The sequence below is a fragment of the Triticum urartu genome, chromosome 4A (genome assembly GCF_056163025.1).
Source record: "Triticum urartu cultivar PI428250 chromosome 4A, HENAU_Tu73, whole genome shotgun sequence".
In the NCBI taxonomy this organism is placed as follows: domain Eukaryota; kingdom Viridiplantae; phylum Streptophyta; class Magnoliopsida; order Poales; family Poaceae; genus Triticum; species Triticum urartu.
Window position 1 is genome coordinate 63,094,433 of NC_141876.1, and position 20,129 is coordinate 63,114,561.

Consider the following 20,129-nt stretch of genomic DNA (forward strand, 5'->3'; position numbering starts at 1 on the left):
CGCTGCCGCCATGTTGGCTGGCCTCAGATCCGCTTCCATCTTCTCCAACACCAGCTTCGCGCGGGGGTCCGCGAGCTCCGCTCGACCCCAATCGCTGGAGCTCGTGGGTTGCTCCGAGGGCAAGATCAGCCGAGGGTGGATGTGCCCAGCATCTGCCAAGACCCACTTGCTCCTGAAGCCCTCAATCCTTTTCCCGAGGTTCGAAATGGCAATGGCGCCACCGTACGCGATGAAGCTCGCGCACGCGGAAGCAGGACCGTGGGAGGTCCGGAGGTAGAAGTAGTGGCGCAGCAAGGCCACTGAGGGCTACACCCCTACGTGAGCCTCGCAGTAATAGGCGAAGATTGCCAGGAGAAGGACGGAGTTGGGGTGGAGATGCAGAGCCTGTAGCTTATAATGGCGGAGGACAGAGAAGAAGAACTCGGAGAAGGGAGGCACCAAGCCAGCAGCAATGGCGCTTACGAAGAACGGATAGAAGGTGCTCCCTTGGCACTCAGGGGTGGCGGAGCCGGCCTTGAACACCTTCGCCACGTCGATGCCCCGCGCCGCCGCCATCTGGCGCAACCGGGCGAGGCTCGCCTCTGACACGTTCGGCGAGTCCAGGGCACACGAGTACCAAGCTACGGCCGGGGACTGACAAGGCGCCATGGCTTCCTAGGTCACGCGGTCGGAGTAGATCTGGAAATTTTGGAGGAAGGAAGGAGAGGCGCAAGAAAGGGGATCTGAGCAGCAACCAGAGAAAGCAAAAAAGCAAAGCCTAGGCAGATGCCGCTCCTTTATCAACTTGCGCGGTTGCTAAGGCGCTCACGTCCAATCAACCGCCACGCGGCGCCCAAGGCCGCAGGCTGTTAGGGCCCGCGGTGCTTCGCTCTTGCCCTTCCGCCTCCCTGCTCGGCCAAGTCCGGGCGCGCCTTGGGCCCGGGGGCTACTGTCGGCGTTCTGGGAACGGGGGTCCCCAAACTTGCCTGCCTGCGGCCTGTGGCATGTCTCAAAGGGGGGCCCAGCACGGCCCATCTTCATCGACACAGACCCAAGACCCTCGCGAGGGGCCAAGCCTCGCGGGGCGGACGACACGTAGCTTCCTCAGGCACGGCCTCATCAAGCTGGCTCGCGAGGAGGCGGAGAGATCAAGGCGGGGTACCTCACGAGGTGCCCGTGACGCAAGCCATGATGACCAAAGGCGCCAGGCGGGCGCCAGCCGCACAGTGTCCTCCTTTCCTCTTTGGTGCAAAGGGAGCAAGCGCAGGCGAGAGCATCAAGCAAAGGCACCCGTTTCGGTGCAATGAGACCAAGACCAGTCCAACGGCAGGGAGGAAGTCATTGTGGAGTCCAAGCCAGCGTCACCACCAGAGTCTTTGGCAGGCGAGGACCAACTTTAGTCAGGATCAGTATACCAGATGTTCCCCTTCAAAATGGCCAATTGTTGGCGCCCTTCCCGCTCAATATTTGGGAAGAGGCCCAGGGCCTTTGCCTAGGGGGGTTGGAGATCGATCGGTTGGAGATCGAGAGGAAAATCAGAGAGAGAATCGAGAAGAGAGAGAGAGAGAGAGAAGGGTGACTGAACTCCTCCTAGCAGTTCATCCCCCCAAGCAAGGACAGACCCTCGCGGGGCTGTTCTTCCTTGTATTGCTCATCATCATCAGCCCAAGAGGCAATCCACCACACCACACACTGGAGTAGGGTATTACACCACAACGGTGGCCCAAACCAGTATAAACCATGTGTCTCTTGTGCTGTTCTTTCCATAGCTTAGATCTTAGCGAGGCGGAGGGGTGCAGGTAGGTAGAAGGCGAAATCTCCGCGCGCACCCTAGTGTTCGAACCTCAAGGGTCTGCCAGAACCCGAAATCCGACAGACCGCGTAACGCAACTTCCCTTGTAATGGAGGTTGCTAGGTCTGCTCTCCGGCCGCCCTCGCAATATGCCGGTGTGCAATGGGCGATGGGCCCAGACCCCTGCGCCATAGGATTTAGACCGGCGTGCTGACCTCTCTGTTGTGCCTAGGTAGGGCTGCGACGTGTTGATCTTCCGAGGCCGGGCATGACACAGGAAAGTGTGTCCGGCCAAATGGGATCGAGCGTGTTGGGTTATGTGGTGCACCCCTGCAGGGAAGTTAATCTATTCGAATAGTCGTGATCTTCGGTAACAGGATGACTTGGAGTTGTACCTTGACCTTATGACAACTAGAACCGGATACTTAATAAAACACACCCTTCCAAGTGCCAGATACAACTCGGTGGTCGCTCTCTAACAGGGCGACAAGGAGAGGACTGCCGGGTAGGATTATGCTACAGATGCTACTTGGTGAACTTACCATCTACTCTCTTCTTCTGCTGCAAGATGGAGGTTACCAGAAGCGTAGTCTTCAACAGGACTAGCTATCCCCCTCTTATTCCGGCATTCTTCAGTTCAGTCCACATATAATAGCCTTATTCCATTTGATACCAATGCATACATATGTAGTGTAGCTCCTTGCTTGCGAGTACTTTGGATGAGTACTCACGGTTGCTTTACCCCCCCTTTTCCCCCTTCCTATACCCGATTGCTGCGACCAGACGATGGAGCCCAGGAGCCGCACGCCACTGTCGATGACGACTACTACTACTTGGGAGGTGCCTACTACTACGTGCAGCCCGGTGACGACGACCAGGAGTAGTTTAGGAGGATCCCAGGCAGGAGGCCTGCGCCTCTTTCGATCTGTATCCCAGTTTGTGCTAGCCTTCTTAAGGCAAACTTGTTTAACTTATGTCTGTACTCAGATATTGTTGCCTCCGCTGACTCGTCTATGATCGAGCTCTTGTATTCGAGCCCTCGAGGCCCCTGGCTTGTAATATGATGCTTGTATGACTTATTTTATTTGTAGAGTTGTGTTGTGATATCTTCCCGTGAGTCCCTGATCTTGATCATACACGTTTGCGTGTATGATTAGTGTACGATTGAATCGGGGGCGTCACAAGTTGGTATCAGAGCTGACTGCCTGTAGGAATCCCCTTCCACACTCCTTGGCTGAAGTTGACTCTAGTCGATGAAAATTGTTTTACTAACTTGGTTGTGCGGCCCCTGGGCCCACGTCGCCATCGGGTGGTATTAGGATCTTTTATTCCTCGACCTATACTCTGGGACTCTGATCTCTCTTCTATTCGGGTTAAATGATTTTACTAAATCTGACTCTAAGTTCTGGTAACTACTTCCTCCCGGAGAGCTCCTTATTACAATGTTCGCCTGCTGCACCAGAAGGTTCCGAAGATGCTATTCGTTGTTTTCCCGAGACGCTTGTGCCGACCGCTTTTGCAAATCCCTACCACTATTATCTGTATGGATAACTGAACACACTTGCCTACATTCAATCCCATTGATCTTGTTATTACAAGATGCCCTGAACTGCTCTCCGTTGTTCCGAGAATCCTTTGAGCCTACTGCCTTGCAGTTCCTTGCCACCTGAATACCAATGTGGATAATTCCTCGCCCTTACCGAGTATCCGCTCATCCCATTTGATTCAAGTATTTCACAAAAGTCTTCGAAATACCATTCGATCTTTCGAAAATCCTCATCCGACTATTACTCTTGAAGTTCTTGCTTGCTTGCATTATGATTAATATCATAGGTATGGTAGTATTATTGGCCTCCTTAGTCATTATCAGTTTGAGTCTGTTGAATCAATATGTTGCGAATGCTCGCATTCCTTTATCAGATCCTTCGTTTTGTCCTTCTGGCTCAGACGACATTTTAAACATGAGCTGGATCTCGACCAATCAAATTGCCATCGATTGTACCCCTAAGACTATTCAAATTATCCGTCCTTAATCAGAGTGTTTGCTTCTGATGCATTGGTTTGGAAATCATAATTCCTTTACATTTGAGCTTTGAGTTAGTCAGTTGTTTCTATAGTCTGATATCCTTGCATTCTTCCTTTCTATGGTTGAGTAACGATGCTCACATCAGATCCCTTATGGACCACCAGAACCTTTGTTGGATTTTACCCGACAACAACCTTTATATTCAATCACTTCGAAAGTTCTTTCCCCGATAAATAATGCCATTGGTAAATCCTATTCCTTGACTTGGACAACCATGCTCTGCTTTCGAGCTGGTGATATTTACTATTGAAGCTTGTGGTATATGTTTCCACAATGCCCCGATGGGTTGAACCTATGCCTTCCTTAATATGTGTGAACTCGAAAGTTTTCACGAGTTATACTCTTCTGGTATTTTGCTAGATAAAATTTCAACACTACAACTTCATCGAACGCGAGAAGTGAATGGAAGGTTATACATTGAAGAAGTGGGAGTCGACCTTGAACTTTGTGTTCATGCCCATGGACCCGATGTGGAACTTATCATGGAAGCTTCTTGAAAAACTTTTAATTAGTTGGATAATTCTTCCGGTGTCTTTGAATTGGATCCCTTGCAACTATGGTTTCGGCCATATTGATATTCCTTCATTCCTTTTCTCGGACAAGTTAAAGTACTTGTCTTTTGCAGATCAATACACTTGTCAAACCTCTATTTTTCTCTACCTCCGAGTATTACCCTCTGGTATCTTGATAATATCATCGAACCATGTTGCTTATTATGAGCCTTCATCGAGTATTATTCCTCACTGATTCCAATGTTTCCTGGTTTCGAGTTGTTAGTCACTCGAGGACACCGATAACTAAATCGGGTCCGCACCATGATTGAACAACTCTTAGTAATCTCCTTTATTCACGAGTTTGTACTCGAGCATGTCAATCCTAGCCTGATCGGCTATATCATTATCGTGCAACTTTTTAACTGTGCTACCTGGTCCTTCTTCCCGGAGCACAACTTTTCAACGATGAGCTAAGCTTACGTCGACTTTCCTCGTCTTATCATTTTGCCTTGTACAACAAGCCTGACTCCGAGTTTGTGACGTACCCGTGGTTCCAATAACCTTTCGCTTCATCATTCCTTTGACTTGATGTCATCGCCGATCGATTACACCTTCATGAAATCTCTCGACAATTGTGTCATGATCATCATCAACATTTTGAGCTCGTCCAGGATATCAATCGAATTCATGCTGGGAAATACCATCCTTGCCCCTCGATGATTTTCGTAATCATAGACAACATTCTTGCCTTCCCCCAACACAAACTTGTTCATGTTTTGTGTTGTACCTTGATTTCCTTGCTATCTAGCTTAGGTTATATTCTACCTTGTAGTATTATTGTCTTCTATATCAAGAATGTTGTGAGGATTGCTCCACCTCTTAAGAATTCTTGGTATAGTGATGCTTCTCACCATCACCATTCTTTCTTGGTGCTCGTGTTGATTCCAACAGGGGTACCAACAAGTGAACGGTGCTGTTTGAATTCTGCCTTTCTAGCAACCCTATTGCTTTGAAGTAAATGATCGATATTTCATTCTTAGACATTGGTTATCGAACCACCATTCTAACCTTGAGATCATGCTACCTAAGCCCATATTTCGCGTGCACCTTTCAATAAATGATTAACTATGTATGTTTTCCTTGAGCATACCTCATTATATCATTTGATTTGACAAATTTTATCTCCTTGTTCGAATACTGGTAGGAATCCATCTTTTGAAAATCTCAACGAATTGTCGCTGAGTTCATCAGCCACCCCCTCATCCTCTCCTTGGGTTAATGATGAACTCATGATTCGGAACTTGCTTCCGTAGTTCATTTCCCGAAAATCTTACAATGTCATCTCGTCAATTGCGTTGCACCTCTTCTCTCTCAGGCATCTTGAGTCTGAAGTATCCTTACACCAATCGGACCTGAATCTCGGTCAGGTATGATGGTTGGAACATATTTCCAAGAGTTATAACATTGGTATTTAACCTGATAAGGTGATGTCATCCTAACACACCTGCCCAGAGGGCCTATTGTTATAGTTTCCTTTCTAGCAAGGTTAGTCATTCTTCCATGAGTAATTTGTAAGACTTATTCTATGAGTTGTTCCGGATGGAATCCTTGTGTATCCAAGGTCTGATCTTTACCCAGTGACCATGTCAATGATATCTCGAAGCTTGTCTCTAGTACTCCGAATTTACAATAAGAACATTTGTAGCACAACGCTAAATGTTTCTTGATCAATTATCCAAACACCTTGTATGGGTAATGTCATGAAATTTCTCTCCCCTTTCCTGAAGGGTTTTCTACTTCATATCCTGCCATGGATATCATGCTCTGCTTGTCCTTGGGAAGGGTATACCCCTGGTATATGTGTCAAACACATTTTCCTTTCCATTGATTTGTTCAACCTTCCTTGTGATCCATATGATCTTAGCAGTAATATTCTGCTGCTTATATAAACACCTTGGTGTACAACCATGTCAGTAAGACCCTATTACTATTGTTGATGACATTCCGGTAACCACCGATGGACGAGAACCTTGCCTATTGGTCCGCCTCATTCAACGAGCAGGAAAATGGTTCTCTTTGTCCCTCGCCCTTGGTACCGACGTTGTTGCCGACATAACTGATAGACTACCCTCTGGCACGCCTTGCTATCATGATCGTGCAAGATGTCACCGCTCCTTCTAGTTTAAACCACATGGTGGGCCCATAACCCACAGTTCCACAGGATCAAAACCTGACTCTCCTGTACACCTTGTTGCCAAAGTTATTCCTCGAGCTTGACTTCGTATGTAATTCATGGGCCACCTTCCTAGTGATATAATCTGGTATCAGACGCAATACTTATTCCCATTGTTTTGAACCCCTTTCACACTTCGTTTCAGGCAACAAATGATTGCCTATGTGCTTGAAACTTCTATTTAGCATCTCCTTACTTTGCTCTTGATAATTTCTTCAGTTTTAATTCGGGAGTTACTTTCCGCCACCTTCCCAGATATTATCTACCAGATAAGCAACCTTGTAGAGGTCCGTCCTTCTAAAGCTACCCCTTTTTCCTTTTCGTAAGTACGATGAAGATCTCAAAGAAATGATGCCTACTTCATCATGATGAACTGAAGTAGACAAATGAAGACATCGACGTAGTGGGTCGACCGCTTCGAGAAGAGTAACAAAGACCGAGAAGAATCATTAGAATTTCGTAACCTATTCTTCCCCCTTACTCCCCTCTTAAATCTCGGGACGACATTTCTTGTAGTGGAGGAGAATTGTGATGCCCGGGTAATTAAGCTACAGTAACCCTCTGCTAAGGATGCCACGTCACCTCGGTTACTGTTGATAATCTAGAGTTAGTTCAAAAACGATTCAAATTCAAATTTAAAATATAGGCAAACAATAAAAGTTTTCAAACATTAAAACTAAATTGTTCATCATGTCACAATTATCATCATAGAAGTGTCATACGTATGACAAAAAAAATTTGTTCGGCCCAAAATGTCACGGATGTGTCTTTTTTTGTAGTGTTATCTCATCAAAACCGCCAAAGGAATATATTTTGAGTGAAACATAAGATATTTTTAGTGATACACGTATTTGAAAACTAGACTCTTTTTTCTATCAAATCGGTGAATATGTATTAATCTACTTTGGTCGTGTGGCAACTCATTGGCACATTGCTAGTAGTTATTACTACTGTATAATTTTTTGGACACCAGACAAACGGTGTACATATACGAAGAGAAGAGGCGCACGCACGCGGTCGATCTCTCGCTATCTCGCACACATGAGAGTTACGTAAAGGCACTGTTAACAAATAAATCCTAAAACCCTAGGTGCACGATTGTTGCATGCGCGGGTACCGGGTACGTGGTGGAGCGCACTTTTGTAGGAATAGTTAGCTCGCGTGATAATTTGATCCATAGGAGTTGATGGTCGGGACCACAGGTGAACGACCTGGAGGCGGTGCTCGCCAGTTGCCATAGATCGAGTAGCCGTGTTTAAAATATCAATTCTTTTAGCATGGTAAGAGTTCCGATTTTCAAGGACGCGTTATAAGTACTTAAGTAGTTTTTAGAACGATTGGTATGGAGCAAAAATGGAATTCATAACTACTAGCTCCTTGGTGTATGGTTGTATGGGTTTATATTGCGAGATGTTGAACCTGGTAGTTCTAGGGCAAATACTATGCTTTAGATGTTGGTTTTCAGTAATGAAAATCGAAAGGGGGAGACCCTTCTTTGATAAAAAAAAGAACTACTACCTCCGTCCGGGTTTACTAGTCCCCATCGTATTTTGGGTCAAAGTTTGTCCACGAATTTTACTTGTAAAATGTGAATGGAAAACGAGATTTTGGTATACCCAAACAAAAAAGGACTGGAGGGAGTGATTGCTCTGACACAGACGTGACCTCTCATAGCGCAGGCATTGAACCGGCGCGCCGGCCAAGAGGGCCCCACTCGCTGCAGGCCCGGGTGAACACGCCTCCTCGCCGCATGCAACCGGCTTCCAACTGCCCCGTCTGACTCCATTGAAAACGCGTGTGTGCCGGCAACACGCCCTTCCGCGAGGCGGTCGGCATTTTAGAACACAAAAAATGATCAAAATATAATTAATTACGCATGGTCTTGACTTGTTGTGCTCGCACTGGTAGCAGGAACTAGAGGTTTTTCTTTATTTATAACTCTCCTCACATTTTTTGGCTTTGAAGTGAATCATGGTTGTGGACATTATCTATGAATGTGCAGATATCTGTGAACATGAGTTTGATGTGGAAGTTTAACTTGGAATGTTGGGCTTGCACGTGAACTATACCATGTCCAATGCTTCGTCTGTTATTGTTTAGAAAGTAATTGCTGTTATTACATGACCCTAAAAAATTATATTGTGCCACATCAGTAGATGCACGGACATCACAACAGGCATGCTGACTGGATAAACATTTGAACCTAGCTATTATGAAGGAAAATTTGTATTGACAACTTAGATTGCAGGAGACGCCTAGCCTGCTCTGCCTCTGCTAGCTTCTTTCTGGCTTCTTCCATCTCTTCTTTGGCTTGGGTGAAGAGAGCATCTGATTGCTTTTTCGCTTCTTCAGGAACTCAGCTACATTCTCAAGGTCTATTGCATGCTTTCTTTCAGCCTTTACTAGAGCCACGAGGACACAAACAGTTGACGACTCCACCTGGCTTGTGTGTAATCCAGCATCTGGGAATTTGCACCTTGTGTCTAATCCAGCATCATCAGGGAACTCGCACCTTGTGTGTAATCCAGCCATATTTTGGAAACATGATCTCGAGGTTGACCATACTTCCCTCCTCGCAGGAACTACATCCTGACATGAAGTTACTTCTTTTTTAGATCAATACTCAGAGCAACCCAGATCCATTTAGTAGAAGCCAGATAAACAGGACTCGGAGAAGTGAATTCAAAAGGAAAAATATAAAAACAGACTACAAGGTGAGAACACCCACTTTCTACATCAAGCTAAAAGCGAAAGCACTAGGACGATTAAGACTCTTCTTATTACCCATGAAGAACACGAGGCTAAGAGAAACAGAAACTACAACATATACACATCGAAGAACACGAGGCTAAACGAAGTAATTGAAAGGGTGTTACTTACCAAAGCTCATTTTACAGGTTCGGTGCAGCTCCTCTTTAACTTGCCACGCTCCTTGAAGATGTCCCCAATATCCCGCGTTTCGTCTTCATTGCTCCTCTGCATGTTCGCACTCATGGTTTTAAAATCTCAACATGGCAAGAAAAATATACTAGTAATACTCACGCATCTTGTGGGCAACATTAAAGCACTCGTCTGCCATGTTAGAGCATCTCCAACAGAAGCGCAACACGCGGCGCTTTAAAAAAGCGTTTACAGTGCTGAGATTGAGAAGTAGAGATAGAGAGTAGAGACTAGAGAGTAGAGACATAGATAGTTCTCAGCATAGATATAGCATAGATAGATTAAAAATAGATAGTTCAACTACTCCTCATCGTCCGACTCCTCCTCGGTGATGTCCTCCTCCGACGTCTCAATGTAGCCGTGAAGATACCGATAGTCGTCGGATTCCCAGGGCGACGCTGCTCCTAGCCTCATGTTGAATTGAGCGTCCGCTTTTCGCGTATGCTTGTCCTCGCGATAGGCGGCTCGCTCCGCCCTCCATTGCGCGTAGAACTCGCGCTCGTTGATGATGTCCTGTGGGAAGCGTTGGCGCCACAACACCATGGCATCCTCGTCCATCTCGGCGATGCCGAGACGGTGCTCCCGCCTCTGGTTGTCGCGACGATCCTCGTCGGTGATCAGCCGCGGCAGAGGCACGGGCTCCTGCGCCCGCTCCCGCGTCGGCATGTTGGGGAAGTTCAATGTTCTATGAGGCCACTAGAGGCGCCACGCCGCCGCGTCGTACACGCGGGCGGCCTCGTTGGCGGTGTCTAAATTGCCGAGGCCGAGGCGCATCCCGTGGGACCGGATCTCGGCGGAGAAGCTGCTGGAGGGGCGCGGGCGGACGCCGCGATATCCCCAAGTTTCCCGGCGATGCCGCGGCATGGTGGCGTGGTGGCGGCGAGGCGAGAAAGAGCGGGGAGAGAGCGGTGGCGAGGCGCAGAGCGGCGAGAGAGTGGTGGCGAGGCACGGAGCGGGGAGAGAGCGATGGCAAGGCACAGAGCGGTGGGAGGGCGTTGGATTTTATAAAGCGCGCCGGACGCCGCGCGCCCGGCCGCTTTTTCCCGCGCGCGGGCGATCCTTTCCCGACGTCCCTGCTATCTCTACTATCTTCTCTAATGTTATATTTATTTTATATTTAATATTTATCTCTACTCTCTTCTCTACTATTATATTTATTTTATATTTAATATTTATCTCTACTACTCTACTCTCTACTCTTTTTTCTACTTTCTTTTCCTTTTCTTTTAAAAAACAGAGTTGGTGATGATGGTGTGCCTGCCATCCTACAATATAGGCCGTCCGATTTATATCCGACGGATAAGAAGGAAACTATGGCAATTTTGCAGAAAGATACCCGCACCCCTCTCCAGATTTGCAAATAAGGCCTTCCCTCGTTCATCCTTTTCTCCTACAAGATATAAACTACTCATACAAATGCCTCTTGATGTTCCGTGCAACGCATGGGAATCTTGCTAGTTCTAAAAAACTTTCCATCATTTGCCACACTACTGGTTGCAGATGAAGAACCTACCCAAGCACAACGCGATACAGGAGCGACGCACAATTACAAGCTGATATTCTGTTGGACAATGGAGGCTATAACAAATTACTTTTATGGGAACAGTAGCAACCAGGAAATTTGAAGGAGGTATGAACAAAATTGGAACTGCACATGTACTGCTAAGTGATTCAATACACACATTACCAATAGAGGAGGAGAACGATGGCCGTGGCAGCCTCTGTGCATCATGGTCAGGAACGGGAGTCAGTTCATTGTCCACGATGGTGGTGCTTCTTCTTGGCGTTGGCTTCCAGGAAGCAGATCCGAGACCGTGGAAGACAGTGTCAGGGAAGAGGCTCTGTGTACGACGACGACAGTGGACCGGCTCCAGTGCGGCGTACGAGGTCGTCGATGAGGTAGATGCGCTACGGTGGACGAGTGCGCCGATGGAGAAGGGGAGGAGCACGAAGGCCGCGGTGCCGTGGAGAAGTCTATTTTGGTGTGGGGATAGAAAATGGCGAGTATTCGGGTGTACTATTCTGGGTGCCGGGGTGGGGTTGGCTGGGTAGGGTGAACCTTAAGTTACGAAAACAGACCCCTACCAAGCGTAATCTGTAGACCTGTTCTGAAGGTTATGATGGTAACTTCGCACTGCTCGAATCAGGGTCGCGGGAGATTTTCCCGCCGACCTCAAAATTTTGTGACACTGAACTCCCCGTGTGGCATGTTGGGTGATTGGGCTAAGCAACTATCAAGTAGTACTAGTAACTACTAGTACTCCCTCCGATTTTATTAACTCTGCATATTAGGTTTGACCGAAGTTAAACTTCCTAAAGTTTGACCAAGTTTATAGAAAAATATAAACATTTACCATAACAAATATGTATGATGTGAAAGTACATTCAATAATGAATCTAATGGTATTTATTTGTTATTGTATATGTTAATATTTTTTGTTATAAACTTTCTGAGAGTTTACAAAACTTGACTTTGACTAATGCTAATACGCGGACTTAAATAAAAATGGAGGGAGTACACATTTGTTTTCTTAGTTTGTAGTGAATTAATCATTTGTTGTAATTGTGAAATAAATATATTAGGCTACTGACTTCGAATGTAATGGTCTATACAATTCAATAGTTACAATCATTGTTGAATTCCAAGATGTATACGAGGTCTATAGTACTTCACAATATGCTCAAACTCACATAATCCCAATCAAATGAGAATCTAAATGCATTTCATAGTTATTACTTTGTAGGATGCAACAAAACCAACCATAACTCTACATCGTCCATTATAAAAGCAACATTTTGAACACATCCCAATGTGTGAATGATACGTGTAGAGAGAGCTTGCGAAGATGGAGTAGATAGGGTGGTAAAGATTGTGTGTATGTGGACAAGACAGTAGGAGACAAACCTAGAGAGAGAGAGAGGAAGAACTTAGGTTTGTGAGATAGATGGAGACATGTAATATACGTGAGATGTGTGTGCATCCGGATTCTGTAGACGTGGAAGGAGAAGAGACAATAAGTTTGATGAGAGAACTGGAAAAACATGGATGAGAGGGGAAGGATCTCGTGGGTTGAGGGATTGATAATTTTGTGCGGGGGAGAGAGGGATTGGTAATTTTGTGCGGGAGAGAGAGGGGGAGGAGTCAGTTAACCATCGTCACATCATCTTGCTTCCAAATGGCCCCGCATTCTCTAGTGCAGTGTGGTCGCCGTCTTCGATCTCCTCGATACCCTCTTTGAAGGTTGAGGTGTTGTGCATGCTGGGGTGCAGAGAAGCACAAGCGAGAGTGGTCGCCATATAGCCTTGGATGGGGATGAATCATGTGTGGTGTGTGTGTGTGTGTCAGGTATTGAGAGAAATCAAACCTATGGAGAGAAATGTTTGTGTATGTGATGGAAAGCTACATGCTAAATAGGGTTTTCACAAAGAGATTGTGTGTGCAAGATAGAGAGCGATGTGTAGGCCTTGAGGTGGGCAGGGGCCGGGTGAGGGTGTCAAAATGTGTGCGTTGATGCAAGTGTTACATGCGATCGTGCTAGGGACGGACGAATCGAGGGAGATGGTAGTTGTGTTACGGATGCTCCTCTCTCTCTCTCTCTCTAACACACACACAAGTACAAATAGAAGACCATTCTCTCATGTATACACAACGTATCGGCATCTGTCTATGTCTCACTTATGCATGATCATTTGCACATTCACACCTCTCTATGTCTCTATCACACGCACACTGTCTCCACATTGCCCTTCCGCAACAACACACATATGGACACATACACACGTTCTCTCTCAATCGCACACACAAAATCAGTATTAAAAAAACTAGGGCACACCTAAAACGTCCAAATCCAAATAAACACAAACTGGAGCTAAATTCAAATATGTGGAAATATTGTAGTGTCAAGAACTTTTCCAGGAAAAAAAGTTGAGTAATATTCGGGGATTGATTTCACACACACAAAAAGGTTCGGTGGGTGTCCTTCGAGTGCGACACGGTGACGCACCGTTCGATCGACCGCGTGGCCGCGGTTCACGCGCTTGCACAGGATTCTGTATCGTGGCTGTGGTAACTAATATAAGCATTGCCTCAGTCTAATGTTTACGTGTACAAGTACGGTTTTCTTTTAAGTTTGACCAACCCAATATAAAACTAAACTAAGCTCTCATACGCGCACTCATCAATATGCCACCGCCGCCATTGCGCATGCCGGCGCCCGCCTGCTCCGGCCAACCATTTCTCGCCCATCACCGCTGTGTCGCCGCCATCCTTGTACCATGAAGCTGAAGGCTCGCCCACTCACATCGTCTGCAGTCCCTCCTCGTGATGCCGCCGCACTGCCAAGCACGCGAGCAGCTAGTGGAGCCGTGTCTATGCACGCAGCGTACGAAGAGGAGGACGAGTGCGTGCTCCAGCACGCCGGCGAGGAGGAACTAGCGTGTCATTGTCATCTCCGCCCGCGCGGAGGAGGCGTGCATGGTGGCTGTCACGGTGGAAGCCGGTCACGCCCGCGCCGAGCCCGCAAACCGGGTGCGGACGCGGAATCTACCTTCGAGACCTTGAATGCCACGTGGATCCTGCAATCTGAAGGAGCAATTTGGGTCAGTCGACTCTTGTGAGCCGTTGGATACAACATGGATGGCTAGAAGGGCTTCTTCAACCTCCGATATTGATGCATTGTTCATCTTCTCAACCCGCCACACGCCTAACCGCCTACCGCCGCCGCCCCGCCCTCCCCTGAACCGCCTGCCACCGCCATGCTCCCCACCCCCGCCATCCGTTTAACCCAGGGTACGATCCATTTTTTTCGGCGAACTGCATTCCACACCCAACACTCATAAGATAGATCATGGGCACCCTGCCACCCTAATATAGATATTGGGGTAGCTTCTCTGCCGTCTTCTTCCTTCGCTCCGTCGAACTTCTTTCACAAATCGACTGACCCAAATTATACTACTAGTATGAACGTATTAAGTACAGTAGGAAAACGAAGATACGAGTAGTAGTACCAACTGCAAGAAGAACAGTAGTAAGACACAGTACTAGTACTACTATACGTACTAAAGAGTTCAAATAACAAGAAAGAACATAAAGTTCAAATAACGAGAAAGAACATAAACATAGTTCTACTGGGGGCTCAGCACAACACACCCCTGAAATAAAACTAAGCAACTAGTCTGTTTGACACTATAGTAGAACCAGCATGAGCAACGGCACTGCCACCTTACTCGGAGTCCGAGTCCACGTCCTTGACTTCGTCCTCGTCCCTCTTCCTCTTCATCTTCGTCGCCGCTTCTTTGCTTGAACCGGACACTTGGCTCTGCTTCTTCATCCACCCCTTGTAGATATTTAAACAAAGGTAGGCATCCATTGCTGCGTAGAGGATGTGATCTTCATCTATTGTCTTCGACTCCCATGCATGATGAAACTCGTGGTGAGGTTTCATCAGTTTAGCGTACGAAGGATCAATCATGGCTGCTGCCAGGGTCAGCATTGAAGGCTGAGAGGAGGACATCAGGCTTTCCTTCTGGAGATCGAAGGGTTGGCCTACAACGAGGCCTATCCGACCCAGGACATCCCCGTTGTTCCTAAAGTCTACAGTAACGAATTTCACTCTTTCATCCTTGAGGAAGTTCTTAAAATTCTGGCACTCAATGTCGGCATGGCATATGTTGTAGACCAAGCACACATTATGTATGCCAACCCGGATCACGGCGGCCTTCTTCTTCTTTGCCTCCTTTAGAATCTCTTCTCGCTTTCCAGGACTATGGTGTACTCAACATCTAGCCCAGCGACCCACTCATCCTTTGAGTTTTTGAACATGCTTCTGAAGCGAGCAAGACATCCTTTCACCATCACGGATCCACGAGTGTAGATGACGATGAACTCGTTGCCGGTGATGGCTCTAACCTGGTACTCAGCGGCAACCATGGAGATTTGGGAGGCCATGGATTTTGGAGGAGGGTTAGGAGAAGTTGAAATGGTGTAATGTGAAAGGACGGGACAACTAGGAGCGAACTATTGTAAGGTAGAAGGCGGGGACGAGTAGGGTCTGCGAACGGCGTGGGGTTGTTGGCTTCCACGGTGGACAAACGGCTGCAAGCCCCCAAAGAGTTCTCGAGTACTATGCGGGACCCACTAGATGTCATGTCTACTAGACCCATATCATTGGCCTGACGGTATAGCTTCTGCCTGTTCACACGCCATGCCGGCACGTGGATGTAACTTCACTTAATTCCCTCAACTGTCACGCCTCCCACGACCTTCGCCTCCCTCGCGCAGTCGCGCCCTTTGAGACTTCGACCGGCTATAAATGAGCAATTTTTTGCCTACTCCGCATGCATGATACTCCCTCTGGTCCTTTTTACTTCCACTAACCATTTGCAAAGTTTTTGACCAAATTTATACTAAAAAAATATCAATATCTACAATACTGATTATAATGAGTATAAAAACTATGTTTTATAATGAGTATAAAAATATTGATTTGACATTGTGAAAGTTGATATACGTTTTTCTATAAGTTTGGTCAAAGTAGAGGTACATTGACTTCAGACAAAACTTAAATGCACAATGCAGACTAGTTCCTCCGTCCAGGTGCGTGCCATGTCCTATTTAGTCATCTCAACAAGGTTAGTTATTAGAGTACCACTACCTCCCTTCTAGTTTAAAGGGCTCGATTCAAAATTTTCACCTACTCTTACCAAGATAGAGGCGGTGGAAGAGTTTTTGTAGTGGTTTCTAGAGTCTGGACTCCATCTTTAGGAACCTTCGCCGCCGCCGGCAAGAATGCAAGGAAATGAACCAGAAAGGAAATGAGGCTGGAATGAGTAGTTCCGTATTTTATACAGTGGCAGAGGTGGGTAAATATCTACTATACATTACCTCCGGTGGGAAGGCCATGTCTCTATGCACACACATCTCAGCCGTTGGTTCCAAGTAGATCGAACAGCTCACATTGTCCAGAGGCAGACATACCATCACCACCAACTGAGATTTTTATAGGAGTGGTCATGCATGCATCTGGTGTAATTAATGCATCTCTTTACATAAATTTTTGAGAAAAACGAGAGTACTAATTAAGTACTTTTTCAAACTACAGAATTAATTCCACCATTCATCATCTACCTTGGTTGAAGAGATTTTCAAATTAAGCCCTATAAACCGAAATGGAGGGAGTACCACATTACCACCACTATGGCCAGCCTTAATCATCGCATGCAATAATTTAGTGCACCTTGAAATCTGAACGCCCGCTTGACTCTCCTTCTCCGTCCAGCAGCCCCACCACTCCACCCCGTGTGGAAAAAATCTGCATGCATGACTCTCCTCCCCCGTGCTCGTCCAATTCATTGTGACCAGCAATATTTCCACCCCTTCCCTCACCCGTAATTTACTCCAACAAATATGCCCACGTAGCTACTTCAGTTACTTAACTGTAGGTGCATTGGGTCACTGACATGTGGGCCCAACAGGCATCTGGCCCACATGTCAGTGACGCAACTGGACCTGTAGTTAAGTCAGTGAAGCTCAGTCCATATATTACGTAGGTGTGACATTGCTCGCTATAAATATTGCGCCTCCCACGGCATTCGGAAGAACGCTCACGTTCATCACTATCTCCTCCCCCTCCCTCTCACGTCGACTACCATGACATCCCCCTCCCAAGCCCTAGGCGCCCCTCGCTGCACTGCGCGGACGGTCACGCGTCGCTGTTTCGTTCCTTGCCGCCACTAGTCGAGGAGGACGCGTCGCCGTTCCGTTCCTCGCTGCCACTAGTCGAGGAGGACGCGTCGATGTTCCGCTCCTCGTCGCGACGCGTCGAGGTGGATGCGTCGGCATTCCCAATCTCACTAGCACGCGCGTTGGAGGACACGTCGTCTCCCTGCTACGAGGAGAACGCCGCACCTCCCGCCGAGCCCCCTAGCCTTGAGGAGCTTTGGAAAGAAATGGATGTCGCCTTGTGGGAGGCATTGCCTCCGACAGAGCGTGCCAAAATAGAGGCAGAGGAAGAGAAGCGCGCCGCGGGGCAAGCTGCCTGGCAGGCCTATGTCGCGTCTGAGAGAGTCAGGCAATTGGCTCTTTGGAAGAAGGCTTGTGCGAGGGCCGTGAGGGTGGCGGAGGACACCCGTGCCAAAGCCCTGAGTGCAGTCAGGCCCAAGCGCCTCATCTACGCTTGGCGGTACATGGACTGGGTGCATGCTTCCAGCAAGGAGTACTTGTTGGCGCCGGATCACCACACCGGTGAGATCGCGCTCGCCTGCCGGCAAGCTGCCAATCAGCACCTCGCGAGTTGCGAGGCTGAGGAAGAGGCATTGTGTCGGCGCGCTAGGAAACGGCCGCGCACCAGGGCACTCGTGGCGCGTTGCAAGCACTCCTGCGAGAGCCGTGGCTTTTATTAGGAATATAATTTAGTTTTGTAAGGCGATCTCATTAGTTTTGGGACGCAAATGATAAATCCCGAACATTCGGGAATTATTAGCGTCCTTAATTAAGTATGTAAAAGGAAAAGTTTGGAAACATTGTGTATCTGTACGCATTTTGTAAGTATGTGCATATGTCACGTGCACTAACATTTTATTAGTTAAATCTTTGGTCAAATTTTAGCACAAATTACAATGCTGACGAATAAACCGGGACGGAGGTACTAGTAGTAGTTTAGAAGCCCAAATAAATGAGTGAGGCGCCATAATGTTACTCTCCACTGTGACTAGTCTTATGGGAAAAGCTGGGGAAGAGCGCCTCATCAACATTGAACTTGATAATGCATATGTCCAAGTGAACCTCCTTGGAGTCCCCGTGCACCACGTGTGGGGGGGGGGGATCATACCATGTGTCTTCCATGTCCACATCGGCGGGAAGGTCCCAAATTGGCACAGTCCTAGTCAGCTTCCTATAGCCAGTGTCGCCGCCCACGTAACTCGGAGGGGTAGTAATACTGAGCATGCACCCGTACATCGGCCTCGTGTCAGTGTCAGCATTAGCAGCGTCGCCCCTGACGCACACTACAGAGACGGGGCAGCGGCCTGTGCGGGCCTCGCCGGTGCCCACGATCAAGAGGAAGACATTGCCATCCTCCTCCGAGACTAGTAGGCGGCGGTGATCCTCCAGTGACTTCGGCACGGTGAACGGGTAGCATGTCTCGTACTTGATGTTCTTCGCCGCGGGCCAGTAGTGATAGACGGACGACTGCGTGAGGTGATGCATGAGGTCTGCCCAAGAGCCCCAAAACGGCGTCGAGCACTCATAGCAGTAGACGAAGGACTCCTTGGAGGCATTGACCAGGCCGTCCATGAAACAGGAGTGGTTGTAGGGGACGGTGCGCCAGTTGAATATATGAGCAAGTTACTACGAGATTTAGTCTGAATAAGCACAAAATAAATCATGAGGGCTATAACAGAGATTAAACTAATCATGTGGAGTAGAATAGTAGATGAACAGATTGAATCTAGGACACATACTAGAAACATGAATTCTACCATGATTTCAAACAGGAAGGACAGAAACACATACGGTGCAACGGGAGAAGCACTGTTGGCATTGAGGTTGTCGCCCATGTCGTTGAGGAAGAGGTTTCCGAGGTCGGGTAAGAAGTCATCGTCGGTGAAGTCATCGCTACCAGCAGTCGCGAGAGTGCGCTCCCCAAATTTCAACAGCGCCCGCTGAGGGAGTCCTGGATTATGGGGTCTCCGGACAGCCGGACTATATCCTTTGGCCAGACTGTTGGACTATGAAGATATGAGATTGAAGACTTCGTCCCGTGTCCGTATGGGACTCTACTTGGCATGGAAGGCAAGCTAGGCAATACGGATATGCATATCTCCTCCTTTGTAACCGACCTTGTGTAACCCTAGCCCCCTCTGGTGTCTATATAAACCGGAGGGTTTTAGTCCGTAGGACAACAACAATCATACCATAGGCTAGCTTCTAGGGTTTAGCCTCTCCGATCTCATGGTAGATCAACTCTTGTAATACCCATATCATCAAGAATAAATCAAGCAGGACGTAGGGTTTTACCTCCATCAAGAGGGCCCGAACCTGGGTAAAACATCGTGTCCCCTGCCTCCTGTTACCATCCGCCTTAGACGCACAGTTCGGGACCCCCTACCCGAGATCCGCCGGTTTTGACACCGACATTGGTGCTTTCATTGAGAGTTCCTCTGTGTCGTCACTGTTAGGCTTGATGGCTCCTTCGATCATCGATAGCGATGCAGTCCAGGGTGAGACTTTTCTCCCCGGATAGATCTTTGTATTCGGCGGCTTCGCACTGCGGTCCAATTCGCTTGGCCATCTGGAGCAGGTCGAGAGTTACGCCCCTGGCCACCAGGTCAGGTTTGGAAGCTTAAACTACATTGCCGACATCCGCGGAGACTTGATCTTCGACGGATTCGAGCCCCTGCCGAGTGCGCCGCACGGTCACGATGAGCATGATTTAGCTCTACCATCGGACAGTGTTCAGGAGACCGCACCGGCAACCGCTCCGACCCTCAATTCGGAGCCAATCGCGCCATCCATGGACGGGTGGATAGACCCCGCCACGGAGGCTGTACTCTCAGCAGCGATCGAGCCGAGTATCGACCTTACCCTTCACGGGAGCCGTGACGCCG